Raw genomic sequence first — 21,426 nt, 5'->3', positions numbered from 1 at the left:
CATAATCATTACAACAAGAAATAATGCTCACATTGCACAATATTCAAGGGGAACGGAGCAGGCTAACAATGCTTGATTTTCCATCAGCAACTTATCTTCCCAATAGAAGTGGTTTAGATATTTTGCTGCCTAGCTCTCCTGCCCTCCTCCACCTGCCTGTGCACCTGATGGATGCTGCCACCATCTTTTAGGCCACAGCTGAGGAACCTTAGGCCTCGGGGCCAAATGCAGTCTTCAAAAGGTCTCTGTCTGGTCCTCAGGACTCTCCCCCAGGCCACACACCCCCTCTCCAGGCCACACCCTTCCACAGTCCTGCCCTATGGCCCTTCCCATTTTCAAAATGCAGTTTCTTTTCTCATTAATTGATGGAAAGTAGCTTTTTTTTAAAAAAAAAAAAGTTACACTATAATGGAGAATGGCAAAATAAACAAGCAGGCCTTTTCAGCACAGCAGCAGTGGTAACCTTGTACCCAGAGTGATGCAGAAGATGCCCTCTTGTGTTCTTAAGTGTGTCTGAGGAAGGGGTGTGGATGCAAACCTCAGATTGCCTCCGCCTGATGAATTTTGAACCAAAGATATCCTTTGGCACAACCTGCAATAAACCAAAATTGCTCAGCTTAACACCAATGCACTCTCTCCGTCTATTTCTATAATCGCCTGTAGCCAGGTTACATTCATTTCGTATGCATCATGCAGAACTGTTTAAGCATGAGGCGAGCAATTGAAGGCCTGATTTCAGCGTTTGTGTGGCCCTTTTGGCCTGATTCTCTCTGAAATTACTGCCGACAATGCCAAGCTTTATCCTTGTATTACCTTCCAATTTACTGAGAGCAGTGTCTAAGCTGTCATGGTGCCTGGCTCAGACATCGGACTGAGTACCAGATGATTTCTTAACACCGTGGCTGAAAGAATTAATTGATTAGCCTGTGTGATTAACCACTTAATTGCTTCCCTCCCCCTCCTTCAACAGGCTAAAAATAACGTTCAGAATAACTGGAACCGGCTGCCTGGGCTTCCAAATTGCCACATCTGAGGCCTAACTGGCTTCTCTGCTGTTTCCTTTGTTTTCAGTTGCTCTCTGCTACTCTTAAAACTGCAGAGCATCTGACTGTATGGCCATTTTGGTTGGGAATAGCACAGCAAGACGAGCAGCAAGTAAAAGCCAATTGTGAGCGCTCGAGTTCTCACACATGGTAGTCGGGAAGAAGAAGTGAGTCTTTCTAATTTAGAGGCATGTGACAAGTATTGCTTTGAGTTCTGTTGCCATGTAGCAGCAGCTCCCCAAAGTCTCTTCATCTCAGGAAAAAGCAGAGATTCTCCCCCCCTTCCCCGAACACTGTCATCTATAAAAGGGTTGCAGTGAAAGTCTTTAGCATGGAGTTTTAAACATTGATTTAGAGGATCGATTAATTGCTTAAAGCCACACGGTGATTTAATTGGCTGACAGTCTTACTTAATTTCCCAAGGTTTCAGAGTCTGGGCCTGGAGCTAAGATACTCTTAAGTGGCTACTTACAGGTTGTGGGTTGAGTGTAGTCTTCTAACACAAGACAGATGCCTACCAGGACATGTAAAAACAGTGTGTATTTTAATCTGTAATTTTACCTTATAATGTATAATTTTAACTTTCAGTTTTATTCAATTTGGGCATTCAACTAAGTTTTACTCAGAGTATACCCACTGAAATTAATGAACGTGGCCAAGTTAGGTTAATTAACTTCAACAGGTCTACTGTGAGCAACACTTAGTCAAATATCATACTTGCTGTTTTTTTATATATCTTTCAAATGTTTCAAACACTGATTTTCATTGAGAATTTTAGTGCATACTTTATATTCTTTGTAAACTGTTTAGAGATTTTATTGCCAATTAATTGACGTAAATAAGTGAAAATAAAATGAGAAGTCAGACTAGCAGAATTGTGGTTGTCCTCTCACTTAATTTGCAAGTATCCATTCAGTTCAGTGCTATTTTTCTAGAAAAAGAGGAGCTGGAGCTCACCATGAACTTCTCCCTTATTCTCTTAGAATGGCAATGGCACCCACCTGGAAGGTGCCAAAGCTGAGCTCTGGTGAGCTTTGGCTTCAAAAAAACAACAACCCTTCATTCATTCATTCATGGCAGCTCTCCAAAATAATGCTGTCATGCACACTTGCTTTTGTGTGTGACATATATACTGTATTTTTCCGTGTACAAGATGATGTCCCACCCCCATTTTTTAGTTTAAAAAAAAGTAAAAAATTGGGGGTCATCTTATACACAGGTTTATACGGTAAGTCTGGGGTGAGCTGGCAGCTCCTGAGTCACCGAGTGCCGGACTCAGGGCTGTGGAGCTTGCTGGAGAAACGAGGCATCAGTTATCACTGGTGAAAGCAAGGCTCAACAACTTTTTGGGGTGATTTTCCAAAAAAAAAAAAAAAAAAGCTGAACAACTTTAAAATACTGATTTCTTAATTTTGGGCTACCAAAATTAGGGGTCATCTTATACATGGGGTCGTGTAATACACAGAAAAATATCAGGCATGTCACATATATAGCAAGCTAAAGCATTCCAATGGTGATAGGGAAGCCTAGATCGCTATTAGTTCCCACCAGCAGATTCCCCGCTTGAAGTTGGTCATATAGCCTGGAGTCTTCTGGTGCTGTGGGCTGCTCCTCAACTTTTGTAAGAGTTTGTAGGAGTCAATCTGACTGTTCCCTAGAGCAAAGATTATCATAAATCAAATCTCAGTCGATATGTATTCATGAGAATGCTAGAAGAATTTGATTGGAGAAACTGGTCACATTAGTAGCATTCTCCAAACAACACCTCTTCAGATCAAATCTCTAGTCACTATACTCGTATTTATGAGTTCAATATTTGCTTTCTCCTGTATTCACTTAAAATTCATTGTCTTTATTAACCTTTCCACAGATCGGTTTGTGTGCTCGCGCGTACACAAAAGGGAACACAAGGAGCAATAATCAGCAGTTAAATATTACCATGGGGCCCTTGAATAAATTCAGGCACATAGATAAGGCAAGATTAGTTATAAACAATTATTTATTTTGGAAATACCCATGGAAAATATCTACAGATATTAGTGCTGTTCTAATCAGCAATTACATATAACAACAAAGACACAATTGCTATCCGGCACAGAGATATGTGCTGACAATATTCTCAACTATATCTATAAAACTGTTTTGCCAACACTCAGAAGAATAATTAAAGCTGATATTTTTTTCCCCTCTCCCAATCTTAAGTAAAATATTAGGCTTCAGATTAGCCAGTCTACAAAGCCTCTTGCTTCTGCAGAAGTGGGAAATTACCACTATCTTTCTGAGCTTAGAAGGTCATTCAGGTATAGGCGCTTGAGAGGGTTGTGGTAGTTATCTCTAATGATATTGCTATAGCCTGCATTGTGCAATACTGTTAGTAGTTATGACATAATGCATGATATTAATACACACTTAGTGCTGCTTTTTAGCATTCCTGATTGAGTGTCAGGAAAAAATACTGGGCAAGTTTCCAATTGGGCACCTCATTGTCTCTGAAACAAACACTGAGTGGGGGTTGTCCACACAGCATTGTTCTTAACCGTTTACCATGTTGCATCCTGAGTTAGACATAATAATAAGTTCAGGGACAAAATTCAGATGTGGTATTCAGTGGAGGATTTTGAAAGCATTTTTTGTCACCTTTGATTCTAATATGCATGGACAATTTCTGGTGGCCCTGCTGGAACTTCAGTGCCACATATGTGCCTTTGCCCCATGAAAATGAAAAATGTGTGTTAATTTGCAAAATTCATATGCGTCATAGATTACCCATTCTTGACAAGGAATTTCTGCTTATTCAACTCAGGCTGCATACATGCCATGTGTTTAAAGCATATAACTTTCCCCAAAGAATTCTGGGAGCTGTAGCTTCTTCAAGGTGCTGGGAATGGCAGCTATGTGGGGGTAAACTACATTTCCTAGGATTCTTCCAGGCAAGTCATGTGCTTTGAATGTGTGTTGTGCATACAACTTCAATATTTTGATTGTTTATATATGCACATGCACACACAGAGACCCGCCTAAAACACTTGGTCTGTTGTTCACCTATCAGTTCCTTGTAGGGACAGCTGAAAATGATCAACATCATGAAGGGAAATGAATACTGATCATTACAAATGTGCGGGTTCAGATTTCCTACACTGTTGCTCGTTGTGCATAGGAAGAGAATAAGGCCACATGCTTTGACTTGCTGTGTCAACAATGCTGAGATAAACGGATTCCTTGTCCAACCCACTTACTTCTTCCCAGTTGTTAGGATAGCTCACAGCAGTTGCCATCCCAGTCAATCCTGACTACCATCAGCCATCCAGTATTTCGATTCCTGACACACTTCTTTTGTCCTTTACCCAGATGTCTTCCGTTACACAGATAATTCCTGAAAACAGGTGCACCAATGCCTGGAAATGCCAAAAGAATTTCAAGGAAGGTTATCTGTTGGGAAGGATGCATTTATTTATTTATTTATTTTAGTTTGGTAATGCTTATAGCGAATTCCTTTAAAAGGCTTTCCTTTTCAGATAAACTAGTCAGACAGTTATTAGGTTTACTGTGCAGAATTTTGACATGAGGGCTGTAGACTGATATTCTGAGGCACCTGTCTGCATGCAAAACAATAACAGTTCCATGGTGCATCTCCTTTGGCAATGTCAAAGGTGAGATGAGTCATCAGAACAGGCAATGCTTCCTCTCTGGCAATCCGCTGCAGGTTCAGAGAGATGAATTTATCAGGCCCTCATGGGCTTTCCCACTAATTTAACCAGAGAGAGTGGTTCTGTGAACACTTTTCTACTTGGGTCTAAAGTATATGGATGGGGAAGAATGCAGAGGAGATCTGTTCACAAACCACAAGCACAAGGATACATTTAAAGTGGAGTTAAGCCGAAAATTATATATTTTGGCACTAATTTGGCCGAGACCATGGAAATCAGTAGTAGAGTAACTAGACTGTATTCGCTGTGTTATGCTTTACAGCTCAAGAGGCACTCTGTAAATCTAAAACACTAAGAACAAAGAGTCTTCAGGCACCTTAAATACCAACATATTCATTGTGGCATAAGCTTCTGCAGACTACAGTCCACTTCATCATTCACAAAAACCTTCTGTCTTTTTTGTGAATGGTCATGGTTACTATGGCAACAATTATCACCATATGTACTTTGCTGCATTTGATGTCTCTCTGACCACACTGTTTACAAGTCTCCCCCATCCTCATTCAAGAACCAGTGGAGTGGAGTGGCTAGAGTGCTAGACTGGGAAGTAGGAGACCAGGGTTCAAATCTCTCTCAGCCTCACAGGGTTGTTGGGGGAGAAAATGGGGAGGAGGAGGAAGAGGAGGAAAAGAATGCACACCACCTTGATGTCCTTTGAGGAAAAATGGAATAAAAATGTAATAATAACAATACTTGCAACCTAGGATAATGCTTCATACATCAGATGAAATGGAAGCTTATGCCATAATAAATGAGTGCTTTTATTTGGTTGCTTTTTCTGTAAGAGATTGACACAGCTACACTTTTGTAGGATTGGGGGGAAACCCAGAACAGATTTAAAAGGGGAACAGGAAGCACATGAAGGAGAGGAAAGGGAAGTTCCTTTGTGTAGTCAAAAATCCTTGACCCAGTAGATCAGTTTAGTGGACTACTTCCCAACGTCATGGAATATATTTGGAGCACTTGGTTAGACACTGCTGCTGGACAGAAAAATGAAGAGAGATGAGTGAGGAGGGCTGACCAGAAGCAGCTTACTGGGTAGGGTGGAGCAGCTATGCTAGCTTCCCAGAGACGAAGGGGTGATGTGGCAGAGAAGTTGGAACAGTACAGTTGCACTGGCAGAAGCACCACAGATTGACTCTACTGTTGTGGTTGCACCGCACTGACCTACCCACCACCTTCTCTTGCCCCACCTTCCTATCCTCCACCTGTGGAGTCAGTGCTTACTGCCATCCATGTGAGGAAGTTATGGCCTTTTCCTAGCTCTGAATATTCTCTCTCTCTCTCACTCACTCTCTCTCTGGAGTTCCTACACTGTAAATGAGGCCTTTTCAAGGCAGCTGTCATGGTTTTAATCATTCTAATCCTTTGTCTTATTCTCTCACTACCAAACACACTGCATCTCTATGTCCAGTTTGACTGCTGAACAAGGGGAGGGGGGGAAGAAATAGCTCATTTGCAAACTGAGAACTAAAGCCAAGCCCACAATATTGATCTCAGAGGAGGGGGGAAAGTACGAAGGGTAGTGGGAGAGATTTTGCTTCTGACAAGAAGGATGACTTTAAGGCCTCCAAAGATGCGGCGATCTTTGTGGAGCATGCATTAGTGATAATCAGTATGTGTTGCTATGGTTCAGTAGAAGTCTGCAGTGAACTCCTCAGAACTCTTTCAACCTTTCGTCTCTAACTGGCTAAACATGAAGGAAACAATAAATCTTGTTGACAATTACTTCCACATCTATTGGCAGTGAGTCAGCGGCAGTGTGAACAGTATCGAGCACAATATGTGTGTGGTGCAGCCAACACCCATTAACAGCCTCCCTTGTTTCTCCAGTGGCTTATACAACATGTTATTTCCCCCCAGAGAGTAACTCTTCCAAATGCTGAATTGCTGATATTAGCACCAAACAATACTAATTTGTCAGCCAAGAAGCATTTTTTTTTTTTGTTTTTCCATGGGGCTCATAATAGCAAATGGTAGTTGCTATGCTGTGCAGCTGAGCGAAGATGAAAATTTCAAGGTGGATTTCCATTTAGATAATTGGGTTTGTGGTGGGGGGGGGGTTAGAGAAAGACAACAATCTAAGTATTGCCTGGGTTTGGGAACTTTCTGAGATAAGCATTGATAATTCAATTCATACTAAGACCAGAAATATATATATACATTAGCATGAGCCGGGACTTGCCCAGTGGAATTTTGGGTTTTCCTCTCACACTGAAAATCATCAACTGTCTGTGCCCCAGATAAGGTGCTTTTGAGAAAATCATTCAGTTTCCAAAGTGGCAAAGCGCATGGGAACTCCTTTTTAAACCCTTGACCATAGGAGCCAACTCCTAGGGGCCGTGGAGGCTTCAACCCCCACAATAAAATATTTGAAGGGACCAGGCCCCCAGAAACTTGATGGACATTCCCATTCAAATGGTGTGTGTGCACTGTGTCATGGGATCAGTTATGTGGGGTGGGGCTTACCCGGGCCCACACAATATTTCATTCAAGTTGACACCCCTGCTCTCGACAGTGCAGAACCAATTTTTCTGTTCTTTGGATCCCAACTGTAATACATTGTTTTCTCCTTTTTGGATAGTCGCACATACTTTTGGGATAGTTGCACATTTACCAAGAGGTAAGCTTTCAACTGGTTTAATTGGAACTTAGGAATCAATGGGCTTAGGGTACTTCAAAGCATGCTCAGACGTGCACAGTGCTCTTTGAGCAAATGGCCAGTTAGCTGCATGACAGGTACCCTAGCTTTTCAATGTTAACAGGCATTGTTTCATGGATCATTAGTGGTGAAGTAAAGTGTGTGTGCTTTTTTGGGGGGAAAGAACTGGAGGCTGTTTGTATGACAAAGCAATCTCACAACTGTTTTACTATGTACCAGAAATCACAGATAATACATCACCAAGCCGTGTGTAATCCTGGTTTGAGAGTTGCATGAATTATTTGTTCTTCTCTTCAGAATAGTATCTGCTCAATGTAACTATTCAGGTGTTAGTGGCTGGATGTCAGTGAACTAATTTATCTAGCTGGATGTGAGAAGGTGTCTCCTTCTTCCTCACATCCAAAAAAACCCCCACCAACCTCCTGTTGGGTGTGTGTTTGTGCGTTTTATTTTAGGGAGACAATAATCATGAGCTCTAAACTTATTCACACATATTCACTCAGCAAATATCTATGCATATAATGAATTCATAGCCTGTAGGAACTTCCATCAATATTAGTGAAGGGGAAACAAGTGCAGAATATGAAATAAAACATACTCACAGGTTGAGGGAGAAAAACATTATTCATAGTGTAGATTCAGTTTTATCACACAGTTAATGAAGGCAAACATGAATGATACAAGCTTGAGTCATCCACCACTCCTTATTCAAATTCACCACGTCTCCCACATAAAACTCTACGCCAGTGCAGGCCGTCGTAAATAGTGCATAAGCTTTATCTAAATTCTGAATATTCGCTTCACCACTCAAATCTCCTGGTCTGGTTTTTTTCGGGGGGGGGGGCAGCATTCAGCTTATAGACATCCACTGCAAAGAAACACACATCTCTTCTTACAAAGATTTGTCTTATGGAATCACTGAGTTTGGATGCCAAGCGTTGCAAACTAGCATCAATTAGCACCATATTAATAAATTGTGCAGCGCCGAAGACCCACACTTTCCCCTTCCCCTGTGCTAAATTCACCAGGGGCTAGATGCAATGGCCCGTGGCCCCACAACTGAAAACTAGAAGGGAAGATTGTGACATTATGTATGGTTAATCAAGGGGTTTAATCCACAGCTGCATATTATTATTTTTAGCCCGGGGGTTTAATCTACCCTAAGACTAAAATGTCTTTCCTTAAGACTGTGAATGGAGAGCTTAAGCCTTCCACCATAAGTGGGTCTCGTGGGACATTCCCAAGCAGTCTATTAAAAGAAGTGGCAGTCATGATGGAATAAGTCATGGGGTACTACACTGCAGAGAGTAACAGCATGAGAGGATTAATGCTGCTTTGTGCTCTTCCTGGTAGTTTAAGAAATGTGGTAGTGGATTAGCCCTAAATTTGGATGCTGCCGTGTAAGAGGGTGGTGGGTGGGTGCATGCATAATCTTTTCCCTGGCAGCTGTATTATTATTATTATTATTATTATTATTATTATTATTATTATTATTATTATTAAATAGTTGCCAATTCAACTACAGAGGGCTGCTTGTATGACTTTTCCCCATCCTTCTTTTAAATGCTTGCTATCAAAATATGATGTAGGAAACAGCTGCATGTCACATGTTCTTTCTTCATACTATATGAGAGCAGCAGCCAGGGATTTATATGGTGCTTTAGGCATACTGTCTCTGTAATATTTGCAACAGCCTGAAATGTGGGTCCGTATTATTGCACCCATATTGCGGATGGGCTGTTGGTCAGAGATCAACAAAACAGTGGCTTGCCTAAGCAAGATTTAGACCAGATACTTCCCAGCCCACACTCTTAGTTACTGCAGCACACAAGCTCTTAGAGGGTGCCTCAGGGGTCACGATGTCATTATCAGATTTGCAATTAAGAATGGAGGGGGGAGGAATTCAATTAACTTCACATTTAAAGGCAAACCTACCAAATTAGCATTTACCAAAGCAATATGCAAACCAAAAAAAGAGCCATCCTTCATAATTTGAACTTCTCTGAATTTTGCAACACAATTCTCCAGTCAAGTAACGTGCACAGAAACGTGTGCATAAAGAATACACATATTAGTGAAAACAGTATACAAAAATGCATTATATTAGGGAAATTAGCTTTACAAAAACGTGTACATTGGTCAAAATTGAATTAAAATTTGTGCTTATTAAGAGAAACTGATGCTAAAACGCTGATAAATTCTCTTGGGGGTTTTTTCCCCTCTTCGCATTGCAAATTGTTGCAGAAAGATGGAGCACTGAATTTTAAGACTGAAAATATGAGAAATGAAGAGAACCAAAATGGACAGATCCATCCACTCTATTTGCAATTATGCCAGAATAAGTCACATATCTAGTGCTTTTCTTCAAGAAAAAAGAGGTGCCAGTACTGCATACCCTTGAGAACCTCCAGGGGTGGGATGCATTGCACATAACCATGTGATCACAACTAATGCAATGGCTTTGTGGTGTGAAAAAGCTGTCACAGTTCTTGTGGATAGGGGCCCCATGTTGTATGTGACAGTCAGGGCCGTCTTTAGCATATGCACTACCGGGGTGCAAAGATCCATCCAGTGCCCCCAAATTTAGTTTAGCCCCAAATTAACTTATATTATGCTTATGTCAGACACCATGCCTTTTTTTAAAGATTTCTCCAAACGAATTTAACTGTAAGTGATGAAATTAAATCACAATTTGCAATGTTTCACTCAGGGTCAGTGGCACCTTTGACACGACTGATCTCACGTGGTTTGCATGCTGCCGGCAGGCAGGCGGTGTGAGAGCAGTCGTGTCAAAGATGCTGCTGACTCCGCTGCCACATAGCAGATCAATACAATACATAACATAATATTTTGGAGGAGTTAATTTCGCGTGCACGGCGCAGTGGAGAATGACAAGCGCCACCGTTGACTCGTCTGACAAGCGCCGCCGTTGTGAATCACAAGAACCACCGCTGACGTGGCACATCTTTGGTAAATGAGCGCACAAAGTTGAAAGTCCTTTAGTGAAACAGTAGGTATACAGTTTGGTAATACCTAGGTATATTAGTATTTTGTTTTTCTAGCTTGATCAAAATTATTATTTCATAACAGGTAGATAGTTAAGAAGGACATGGGTGGCCTAGCGCTTGCCGATCAGAAGGTCAGCGGTTCGAATCTCCGCAACGGGGTGAGCTCCTGTTGCTCAGTCCCTGCTCCTGCCAACCTAACAGTTCAAAAGCAGTTCAAAGTGCAAGTAGATAAATAGGTTCCACTCTGGCCGGAAGGTAAATGGCGTTTCCGTGCTCTGCTCTGGTTTCACCAGAAGCGGCTCAGTCATGCTGGCCACATGACCCGGAAAAACTGTCTGCGGACAAACATCGGCTCCCTCAGCCAGTAAAGTGAAATGAGCGCCGCAACCCCAGAGTCGTTCGCAACTGGACTTACCTGTCGGGGTCCTTTACCTTTACTTTTTAGATAGTTAACAGTTTAGGTGGCTTCAGCGGCGGGCGCCTGGAGCCACCCAGAATTTGGCACCCTGGTGCCCCGCATCCCTTGCACCCCTGGGTAAAGACGGCCCTGGTAACAATCTCCTTCAATAGTGGAAATAGTGGCAACTACCACCTCAATAAATTATGCACACTAACCCATATATATTACAATTTTCTGCAATCAAATCTGGATACAAAAGGTGTTTATTAGGAGAAATTTGCATGAAAATTGATTTTTTTAAAAGCAAATTGCTGCAGAAATGTGGAAAACTCAATTTAGGATTGGAAAAATGAGAACCTTAGAGAACTAAAATTGACATATTTGTTCATTCCTAGCTGTGCCAACAAAGGTCCATATAGTTAAAGCTATGGTTTTCCCAGTAGTGATGTATGGAAGTGAGAGCTGGACCATAAAGAAGGATTGATGCTTTTGAATTATGGTGCTGGAGGAGACTCTTGAGAGTCCCATGGACTACAAGAAGATCAAACCTCTCCATTCATAAGGAAATCAGCCCTGAGTGCTCACTGGAAGGACAGATCCTGAAGCTGAGGCTCCAATACTTTGGCCACCTCATGAGAAGAGAAGACTCCCTGGAAAAGACCCTAATGCTGGGAAAGATGGAGGGAAAAGGGGACGACAGAGGACAAGATGGTTGGATAGTGTTCTCGAAGCTACCAGCATGAGTTTGACCAAACTGCGGGAGGCAGTGGAAGACAGGAGTGCCTCGCGTGCTCTGGTCCATGGGGTCACGAAGAGTCAGACACGACTGAACGACTAAACAACAACAACAACAAGCTGTGCTGAAAGTGGAATTCAGGGTGTGGCAGATTGTTTCAACACAGGCTTAGCACCATACCAACCTTGCCACTACCTCACCATTTCCAGTAAGCCACGGTGATGTCAGATAAGTGCTGCTGCCCCACTCCACTGACGGCTGATGATAGCTTACATATTATTGTGTACCTTCTTTCCTGCAGTGTCCCATCACCTGGAGATTCTCAAAACCACACAATTAGAAAGCCTGTGCTTGTATATAATTCTTGGGGACAGTTTCCTCCTGAAGAAAAAGAAAAGGCACAAAATGTCGCTTTGTTCCACAAGCCTTTCAACAATCCAAGATTATTGAAATACTAAATTACAAGCTCACAAAATGACTAGATGATTGTTTTTCTACATTTGCAATGCAAACAAAATGATGGATTAGAAAGGAAAACCCAGCAAATATTTTTCAATGTTATTTATGAGATAGATCTCAGCCTGATATGCACAAAAGAAAAGCCACAATTGGTGGCGATGGGGGAGAGGAGCAGGGCGGGAAGCAGGACACAGGGGGGGCGGTGGAGAGAGAGCAAGCGGAATCTCACCACACACAAAAAAATAAAAAAATAAAAAGCCTTTGTCAGGCTCAAAAAGAGAAACAGACTTAATTATTATTTTGTGTTTATTCCATTTTGGGAGCTTTATCTCAAACTATAACTTACAAAGAGCAATTAGGAACAAATGGCACCCAGCATGAATACTTCTCTGGTGGATTCTCAGGGTTGATTGTCTTCATTTCGGCTCTTACATCAGCAGCATGATGCATTGCCCATTGGAAACCAGCATGACTAGCTGCAGAAAAAATGCAAGCCATGCAGTGATTTAAACCTATGACTTGCTCTCTGCGTTCCATATGGGACCTGCAACCTGGACCACGGTGTCATTTCATCCAGATAAATGGTTTCCTCCAACGAAGCCGAGCTATATTAGTTAGATGGTCCTGTCATGTGAGCAAAAGGAGGAGACACATATAATTTCCTAGAATAATCCAGAGAATTACCATACGCCTCCAATATTGATCGCCTGGGAAATAATTTTAAAAGCATTTTAGAATATCTTCCATTTTCTATTATGAGCCTTTGGATTTCAACAGTTTGAAAGAGGAGGGAGAGAGACTGTGGCTTCAGAAAACTAATTACAAAATGTTTTTTTTTTTCAAAAAACAAAACAAAACCACAAACAAAACACACACGCACAAAACAACTCAACTCTAATGGAATGAATCAGTGAGTGAAAAGATTTCCATACAGAAAGATCAATGGTTGGAAAGGCAGACAGAGCCTCTTACCTAAGCATCTTTCCTCTCCACATCTTTGTTTTCCCATTTTCTTTGTTCTTATTCGCTCACTAATTAGCTGAGTTTTTCCCCCTTCTTTTTAATGCCCCATACACTGGGTTAATTTTGTCTAACTCAACAGCAGGGGTTTCTGTAATAATAATTCACATAGCGATGTCAATGATTAAAATCCTTTCATTACCATGGCACCTAAAAGAAAAATGAATTTGAAGCTTATACACAACTCTTTGGGCATTGAAAGGCTGCTCCCCCCTTTTTTAAAAAGAAAGAAAGAAAAACCCACAAAAATAAAATGAAAACAACTTGGAAAGATTAGTTGTTGGTAGCAGAACAAATGAGATCTTCGTTTGGGGTGTATTGCAAACACAAAGCTGTTTGAATCAAAGAGCATTTATTATCACTACAATCATGTCGTCTGCCACTTTTGACAAAAGCTTTCTAATAATGTACTTGAAGAATGCAAAATAGGCATTCAGAAGTGCTAATTTTCTGTCTTTTTTTTGTCGACACTACTGTCAAGCCACAGATAATCAGCTGAGGGTCAAAGTGCTCTGAGCCGCCTGTTGTCAGCAATGTGGTGGAGGTGCTCAGAGCTGGAAAAGTCATTCGTCATCAGGCTAACTCAAGGATTTTAAACATGTTTTCATGAGTCAGAATACAAAGGGCTTGATGCAGCAATTAAGGATGGTAACTGAAATTTTTGCTTTAGAAGGTTTCAGTAAGCCATAGGAACAAATGAGCCACTCAGCTCTTCACTCCTCGAGGAAGGGTTTTCTACCCAGAAATGCAGTTCGTTTTGCTTATTACCAAAGATGAATGCCTTGTGAATTCACTCGGAATCAAGTCCTATCACTAACAGAGAGAAAGGTCTTTGCAACAGTGGCAAAGGTACTACTGTCAGAGCTGGCCTGAGCATTTGGGCACAATGAGGTGGCTGATTCAGACAGCTAAATTTGGGCCCCTTGAAAGGGCAGAACATCAATTGTTATTTAATGTATTGTTGTTGTATTTTTACTGCCAGAAAAATCAGAGCGGGGAGAAATTTGTAGGACTTTTCTGCCAAAACAAGCTGATAGGCATAGAATAAGATGTGGTTTGGCCCCTTGTAGGGTTGGGTGACAACATTGATTTTGTTTGCATTTTAATGAGAAACTACTGGATTCATACTTTTTAAGTCTGAACTGAAAATTCACTGAATTCACTGGAGTGAATTTCAGACTGAAAAAAATGAGAAATTGAGAGGTCCAAGATTGTCAGTTCCATCAATCCCTAGCCATGGGTACTTTGCACCTTGTTGAGTGAGAGATGATCTCAGTCTTCTCTAAGCCCTAATATGAGGAACTGATCTCAGAGAGGAACTCAGGTGCAGTTTTTGAATAATATTGGGGCTTTCCAGTGTTACTAAGAAGTAACATCGGTTAAAACTATTTGCTTGTGTGTGTATGTGATATTACAAAGATATTGACTAGTATTTTTTAATAGGACACACTCGGAACATGGTCTGGAGAAAAGCTCTGCCAAGGTGATTCATCCATTCAAATAAATCAAATGGCCAGTTTAAAAAGGAGGTCAGCAGCAGGATAGTTAGAGCAAATGTGCATTGGGGTTGTGTCTGTTCTGTAATTTGCCTGTGGCTAATCTGATGGGTTTTTTCCCTTGGTTTTTTATTTAGCTTGCTGCATTTCCCACTGCTCTCATAAGCTCAAATAATTGCTCCCATTTTTTAAAAGGAAAGAAAGCAGAAGATAGCCCCCTAGAAAGCCAAGCCACTGTGCTAGCTTCAGAAATTAATATTGAATACTCCTAAGTAAAAGTTGCTACTGATAAAGACACTAATATGAAAGCTGTAAATAATAGCCCTATTTAAAGAAGGCTCTGGGCAAACTTTATGAGTAGTTTTCTTCTCTAGCTGAACGTTCAAGGATAGGAGTTTCGCTGTAAGCTCAAACTGAAATTTGAGAGTTGATGCCTCATTTCTAGTGCATCTATAGAGACTGTAACCAAAGGTGATTTGTTAGTAAGCACCCACATAATGAAGTCAGCATGCTTACTTTCTGATAGTTTGAGGAATAAATGGGGAAAGAGCTGTTACATTCATGTCCTCCATGTGGGTTTCCCACAGGTATCTAGTTGGCCACTGTGAAAACACGATGCTGAACAAAAAGTAGGCCTTGCCTTCTGATCCAGCAGGGCTTTTATTATATTCATAGATTCCCCTTGCTTCCTCTCACTCCAAAATCTAAGCTACTCTAAGATAGAAGAATCAGCAAGCCATCACATTTTTAAAGGTTGGCAAGACTCCTTCCTGAAAGCTTTTGCTTGGAAACTACAAACCAAACAAAATGGAAAGCCCAAACTTTCTTGACCTCTCAGACTTATGGGCACTCAGCCTTTATAAGGCTCAAGCCGCACTCTGGTGTAACTCATTTCCTGAAAACCATCCACAGCAAGTTTTCAATTAGGCAAGGAATAAATCAAAGAGCCTATTTTTCTGCCAGCACCACTGTAATGCATAAAGTGCTCACCTGAGTTACTGCTCTTCTTAACAGAAGGACACTCCTAAGTAAAGCAGAGAAGCTCTTGGGACCACACTCACCATGTGTGTTTTCCCTCACTCTCTGTCTTACTCCTGACAGCTTTTCCTTCTTGGAATAGATGCTTTTGTCATCTCTGCTTCAGGATGTGTTGAGTTTTTCGGAGTCGCTCTCATTATGGGCTTTGTAAAGGGGACCTATAAGAAACAGCAAAGTTCTGTCACTGCCCTTATTGTCTGGTCTGGGATTTAATTTCAATACATCACAAACAACCAAGACAACCCTGGCATTGCAATTTGTCACACTTTTTTTATGAGCTATATCTCACCGAAGTGCATTCTCCCTAGCCTACTGCCATAGGCTACAAGTCTGGAACGAAACTCTCTAACATAGTGAGGGAGGTAAAAATCATACTGGGGGCGGAGGGGGGAATTAATGGCCACTACTCTACATTTCTCATTTCTGCAGACTTTCTGATTACGCTTCCAGCAGCCAAGCTCAGTAAAAGGGCTTCTTCTCTTGCCTGAACTTGTGAAAAGTTTTATAAATCAGATGCAGGGGGTTGGGGAGAGAGAGAGAGAGAGAGACTGCAATTTTGGTCACATCCAAACGATAGTTTTAAAGCACATTTAATACACATCAGCCCCCCCCCCCAAAAAAAAAAATCCTGGAAAAATCCTGGAAGCTGTAGTTTACTGCTCCCAAACCTACTGTTCCCAGCCCACTTAACAAACGCAGTTCTCAGGTTCTTTGGGATTACCCATGTGCTTTAAATATGATTAGATGTGGTTTGAATGCCTGGTGTGGATGTGACGTTTATTCTAATGTGAGTGCTTTAGATAGTTCCTGGATGCCACTGAACCCTTGAAAGCCTTGGATCCAGGGAATATTTGAAAATGAGACTGTGCAGTAAACTACTGACCCAACTTCAAGTGCTCTGTTCAAGGCACCATCATCCACACATGAACAAGGGTTCGCTGAGATTGCTGCCCAATTTTTGAATTCTGTTCAACTTCACTAATTCTGAGCTTATGGGCAGAAATAATGAGGCAGCAATGAAGGCAATATAGACTTTTTTAAACAATTCAGGCAGCCTTTGTTGTCTATGTTAAGTGAATTTATTTAGTTTTTGTCTTTAAAAAAATCCCACCTCTTTTAATGTTCTATTATACTTGCATGCTTCTATTGTCTTCCAAGACAGAGGGATGCCAACAAATTATATATATAAATAATCTCAGTTAAGGTGCTTGCCTGCATAAAGCAGCTCTGGATAAGTTGACTTACATATCTGAAATAATGAACTGATTAGTTTGAATTAACAAGAGTAGATAGGATATAGTTTAGTTAGGCCTCCCATGCCTCCTTTTGCTCAGACAGGAACAGTTTACCAGGACAATGTGGCAGATAAACCCACCTCCAAGGATCAGTCATGGTAGGTGATGCCCATTTGGACTGGAAGGGGAGAAGGCTGGAAGACCAACAGCAGGTGGAGCTAGAGTCAATGACAGGCAGACCCAACTACTGAAGAGCTTTATCCCCATCCTCTCTGCTGAGTTCTACAATGGCAACACTCAGACTAAGGAGGAGGAAACAGGCAGGCAGTGCTGGCCTCTGGATTGGCTGTAAGCAACAAGGTAAGCAAGCGGGGGCGGACTGAGGTTGGTGGGGCCTTACAGAGTAGACTCTACTGCCAGAGACATAGTTGATAATACTAAAGACTAGCAATGGGCGGAGGGAAAGTAAAGTTGCAAAACAGTCGGAAACAGAACCAGGATTAATGGTCCTCTCAGGTTATTGGCCAAGGATATCATGATTTTCTGCTAGATAAATATCAAGAATGTCCTTTATAAACCAAACATCCTTGAAAGCAGGAGTGTTGCTCAGGGGAAAAAAATACTTGTTGAAAAGACAAACGAAGAATGGCAGGACTGACCGCTAAGTCAATAAAATATCTAACATTTTAAGACACTTGAATACCGCATTTCTTGCAATCTGGAAAAAGAGCTCAAGAAGATATTGACTCAGCCAAGAAGTTGGGATGTCTCTGTATTTCAGCCTCAATTCCCCTGCCCCTCAATATCAATAAATTGTAATAATCAGCCATGGAGTTAAGGAATAGAGCCCAAGACCCCTTGAGAAAACCAGCAAAGGGAATGGACACATATTCATATGCATATATTTCTTTTATATCACATCCATCCTGCATCGTGCATAAATAGACCTACTGAAGGTATAATAATTATGTTACCATTCCTCCAAAAGCATATGGAGACATAACAGTCAAAGCATTCATCATCTCAGGGTGGTAGGCAAAGTTTGCAGCTTAAAAATAATGCCATATTCTCCTTAAATAGTCGTGTCCATTTTGGAAGTTTGGGAAGAAAAAAAAGCCACTCTCCAAAGCAATGGAATAAGCCTTAATTTATTTCTGGTTTGGGGTTTTTTGTGGGGTTTTTTAAAGAAAACGTTGCCTTTGGTCAATTTGTTCCTCAACCCTTGCCTGCTTTGTATGGAAGTTAAAACAGTCTCCTTTTCTATTCAGTTATGATCAGAGGATGTTTTGATACAAAATTACACGCTGCTCTGTGGGTCTGTGAATGTTAAGTCTTATTCCTCCGTGTGATTGATCTATTTCAGATTCTTTGTAGTCACGCATCCAAATCCACATTTGATCCAAAACTGCCAGTATCAACACAGAAAAGGGAATAAACCCTCTCAGATTATTAACCGCTGGCTGCATTCTTGGAAAAGGACATGGCTGGGCAATCGTTTAAGTGGCATCGCGTTCCTGTTATTTGCCATTGTGTTGAGGGATTTTTCAATGATGGACAGCAATGAAAGGATAGGAAGCGACATACAAGCTGTCCCCCTGTGTAATATATGCAGAAGGGTTTCACAATAACAATTTGAGAGTCAACAGGGAAGCTTGGCACAATGAAGTGCCATGAATCAGGATGATCAAATGATTTTATTAGTTTACTTTAATTAGTCAGATCTATTACCATTTTTTTTTAATATGACCAGGAAGAGGGGGGAAGGCAGGAAAAAAAAGAAAGTAATTGTAACTAGTTTATCAAATAAGGCCCTGGCAGAAACCATGCCACTGATAACTTGCTTTCATCCAAATTAAGCATTCTGTTGTTATTGTTTTTAAACTGCCTTCTCTGCAATAATTCATCTTTCATATGTTGGAATCAGAATATAAAGCATAGTTGTCATCAGGGGGTTTTATTCTGAATTCTGGAGAATGAATTCCAAGGGAGAAATTTGTCCTTTTAGAACCCTACATGGCAGGTGTAACATTAAAGCAAACGGAGGATTCTTTAAAAAAGAAAATTGTTAATTTATCTTCAGGCTGCAGGGTGTATCTCTGCCACAGTCTAAGCTCAACCAGAACGTCTGGCCTCTCCACCATCTATGTGGCCTTCACCTGGAATCATGACATGCCCACTAGGAAAGAAAGCTTTCAGGCACCATGATAGCTATTTCCAGAGCTCCCTCTATGCAAAGACGAACAATTATTATAAACTGTTGCAAATTACAGATGGTAGTGTCTGCAACAGAGACTACAGTCAACCAGGCTGGGGCAATTATCGAATGAAAGAAAATATTATTATTTTAGGAAACGGTAACGTTTTAATACAATGTGAAAAATGATGAGGGAATAATAAATGGAGAGCATAAAAAGAGCTAATAATAAAAAGAAGCTTGGTGAGGAATCCCGCTGTCATATTTGCATTTACCCTGAAACTAATGCTGTGCACATTTTGGAATGCAAATAATTCATGAGAGGAAGCAAAATGAGGATGTTAAATAATAATTTTCCCCTTAATGAGGAGCTGTACTTTGATTGAAGGCAGCTTTAAGGTAGCCCAAACTAGGCCTGACAAAAGAGAGTGGCCTTTTTTAAAAAAAAGATTGTTTAAAGGAATATGTTAGAATACTTATTCCATTATCTGAAATCCCCAGTATTAATACATATTTGAAATCTTATTTCTAGTTTTCAAAGATGCATTAGAAAGAAAATGAATTTCATATGTGACATCTATTTCTCCTCTCTCCCTCCCTCCCTTCGCCTCTCTTCCTCACAAAGCAGTACCTTTATGGAAACTATTCAAGACTTTTGGATTTCCTACTTCTTCGCTCTACAAAAGACTGTGGAACAGTCAATGCCTTGACCTAATGCTAAGGTTACCTCTTAATGCATGTATATTGCACTACCCACAGCAAGTGAAAAGGGGATTTGGAGACACTTGAATCATGAAAACTCACTCACCAGTTCAGAGTGCTGGTGTTGACCTATAAAGCCTTACAGGACCTGAGGACCTAAAGGACGGCCTTTCACAATACTAACCAACCCAGACCCCGCATTTGGCGTATAAGGCCCTTCTCTTTGTCCTCACTCCCCAAGAGGTTCAGAGGGTGGCAACAAGGAAACAGACCTTTTTAGTGGTAGCTCCCCAACTATGGAATGCTCTCCCCAGAGAGGCTCACCTGGCACCATCATTGCATGGCAAAAACATTCCTCTTTACCCAGGCCTATGGCTACTAAATCTAGGACCTGTAAAAGTGTGGGGAGAGGACTGACATGATGATTATTATTTTACTATTAGGCTGCCTGTCAGTGTGCCTTTTAGTATGTATTTATTATGTTTTTATCACTGATAGTTTGTATTGTGTTTCTAATGGGATCTTTTGACAAAGGGTGGCATATAAATTGAAATAACAGCAGCAGCAGCAGCAGCAGCAACACTACAACCACCAGAGTTTTGGACAGACACTAAGTTTTTGAAATTTGTTTGAAATGTGTGGAAAAGATTTCACATTCTTAGGCAGGGTTTTTCATTCAGATCAAAGAATTAGCTACATTATATATGTCACTTAGTGATCAGCTGCCTTGGGCAATACTCAGTACAGTTATGCCCTAAGGCTACTCTCAGAAGTCGCATTGACTTCATGGCCCAGCATTACTAAAACATGCATGTTGTTCTAGTGGTGTCAGGTCATTTGATCTCAATAGTTGTGTAGATCATATATATATATATATATATATATGCAGGTTTTGGTGTCCTCGGGTGTCTTCCCGTGTAAAAGTTGGGAACTTTTACACGGGAAGACACCCGAGGACACCAAAACCTGCATTCCTGTACCCGTGAAAATCTACGAAAGCAAATATATATATATATATATATATATATATATGCGCGAGTACAATAGGCTCCTCACTTTCTACTGAAAATACTTATTTTTTTATTGTTACACTAATCTTCCACCTTTTCTCCAAGGCACTTAAAGTGCCGTACCTGACTCTCCCCCTCTCCATTCTATCCTCACAAGAACCCTGTGAGATATTTTAGTAAAAAATAAGACACACAAATGAATTGCTTTATGGAAAACAGCTTGCAAAAATGTTCATAGTCACAGATTCTTTTCTTCTTCTTTTTTTGCAGAGCACAGTTAAATTATGGAACTTACTTCCTCAGGAGGCAAAGATGACCACAGACTTGCATGGTTTTAAGAGAGGATCGGACAAATTCATGGAAAAGGCTGTCAGTTACTACCAGCCAGGAAAACTATGCTCCACCTTCATCATTGGAGGCAATAATACTTGCTGGAGTTGTGAGTCGAGGTGAATAAGAGACAAGGACACAAGTATTTAGGTTAATGGGCTGAGAAAGGCCACAACTTTTATTGATTACAGCATGTGAGTGGTACTGGATTAGGCATTGGATCAAACAACCTAAACATGTCCCCAACCACGCAGCGGGTTGTCCAATGAAGGTTAACAACCAGTGGGAGGAGCTTGTTGATGCAAATACAACTGGAAGCTTCCCCTGATGTCACCGGGGGTCGTGCCATGGCCCTAGCCACCAGCAGGGCATCGGACAGGATCCAC

This window comes from Podarcis gaigeae, assembly GCF_964106915.1.
Source record: "Podarcis gaigeae genome assembly, chromosome: 6".
Lineage (NCBI taxonomy): Eukaryota > Metazoa > Chordata > Lepidosauria > Squamata > Lacertidae > Podarcis > Podarcis gaigeae.
The sequence above is the reverse complement of the archived record's forward strand: the minus strand, read 5'-3'. Positions refer to the sequence as shown.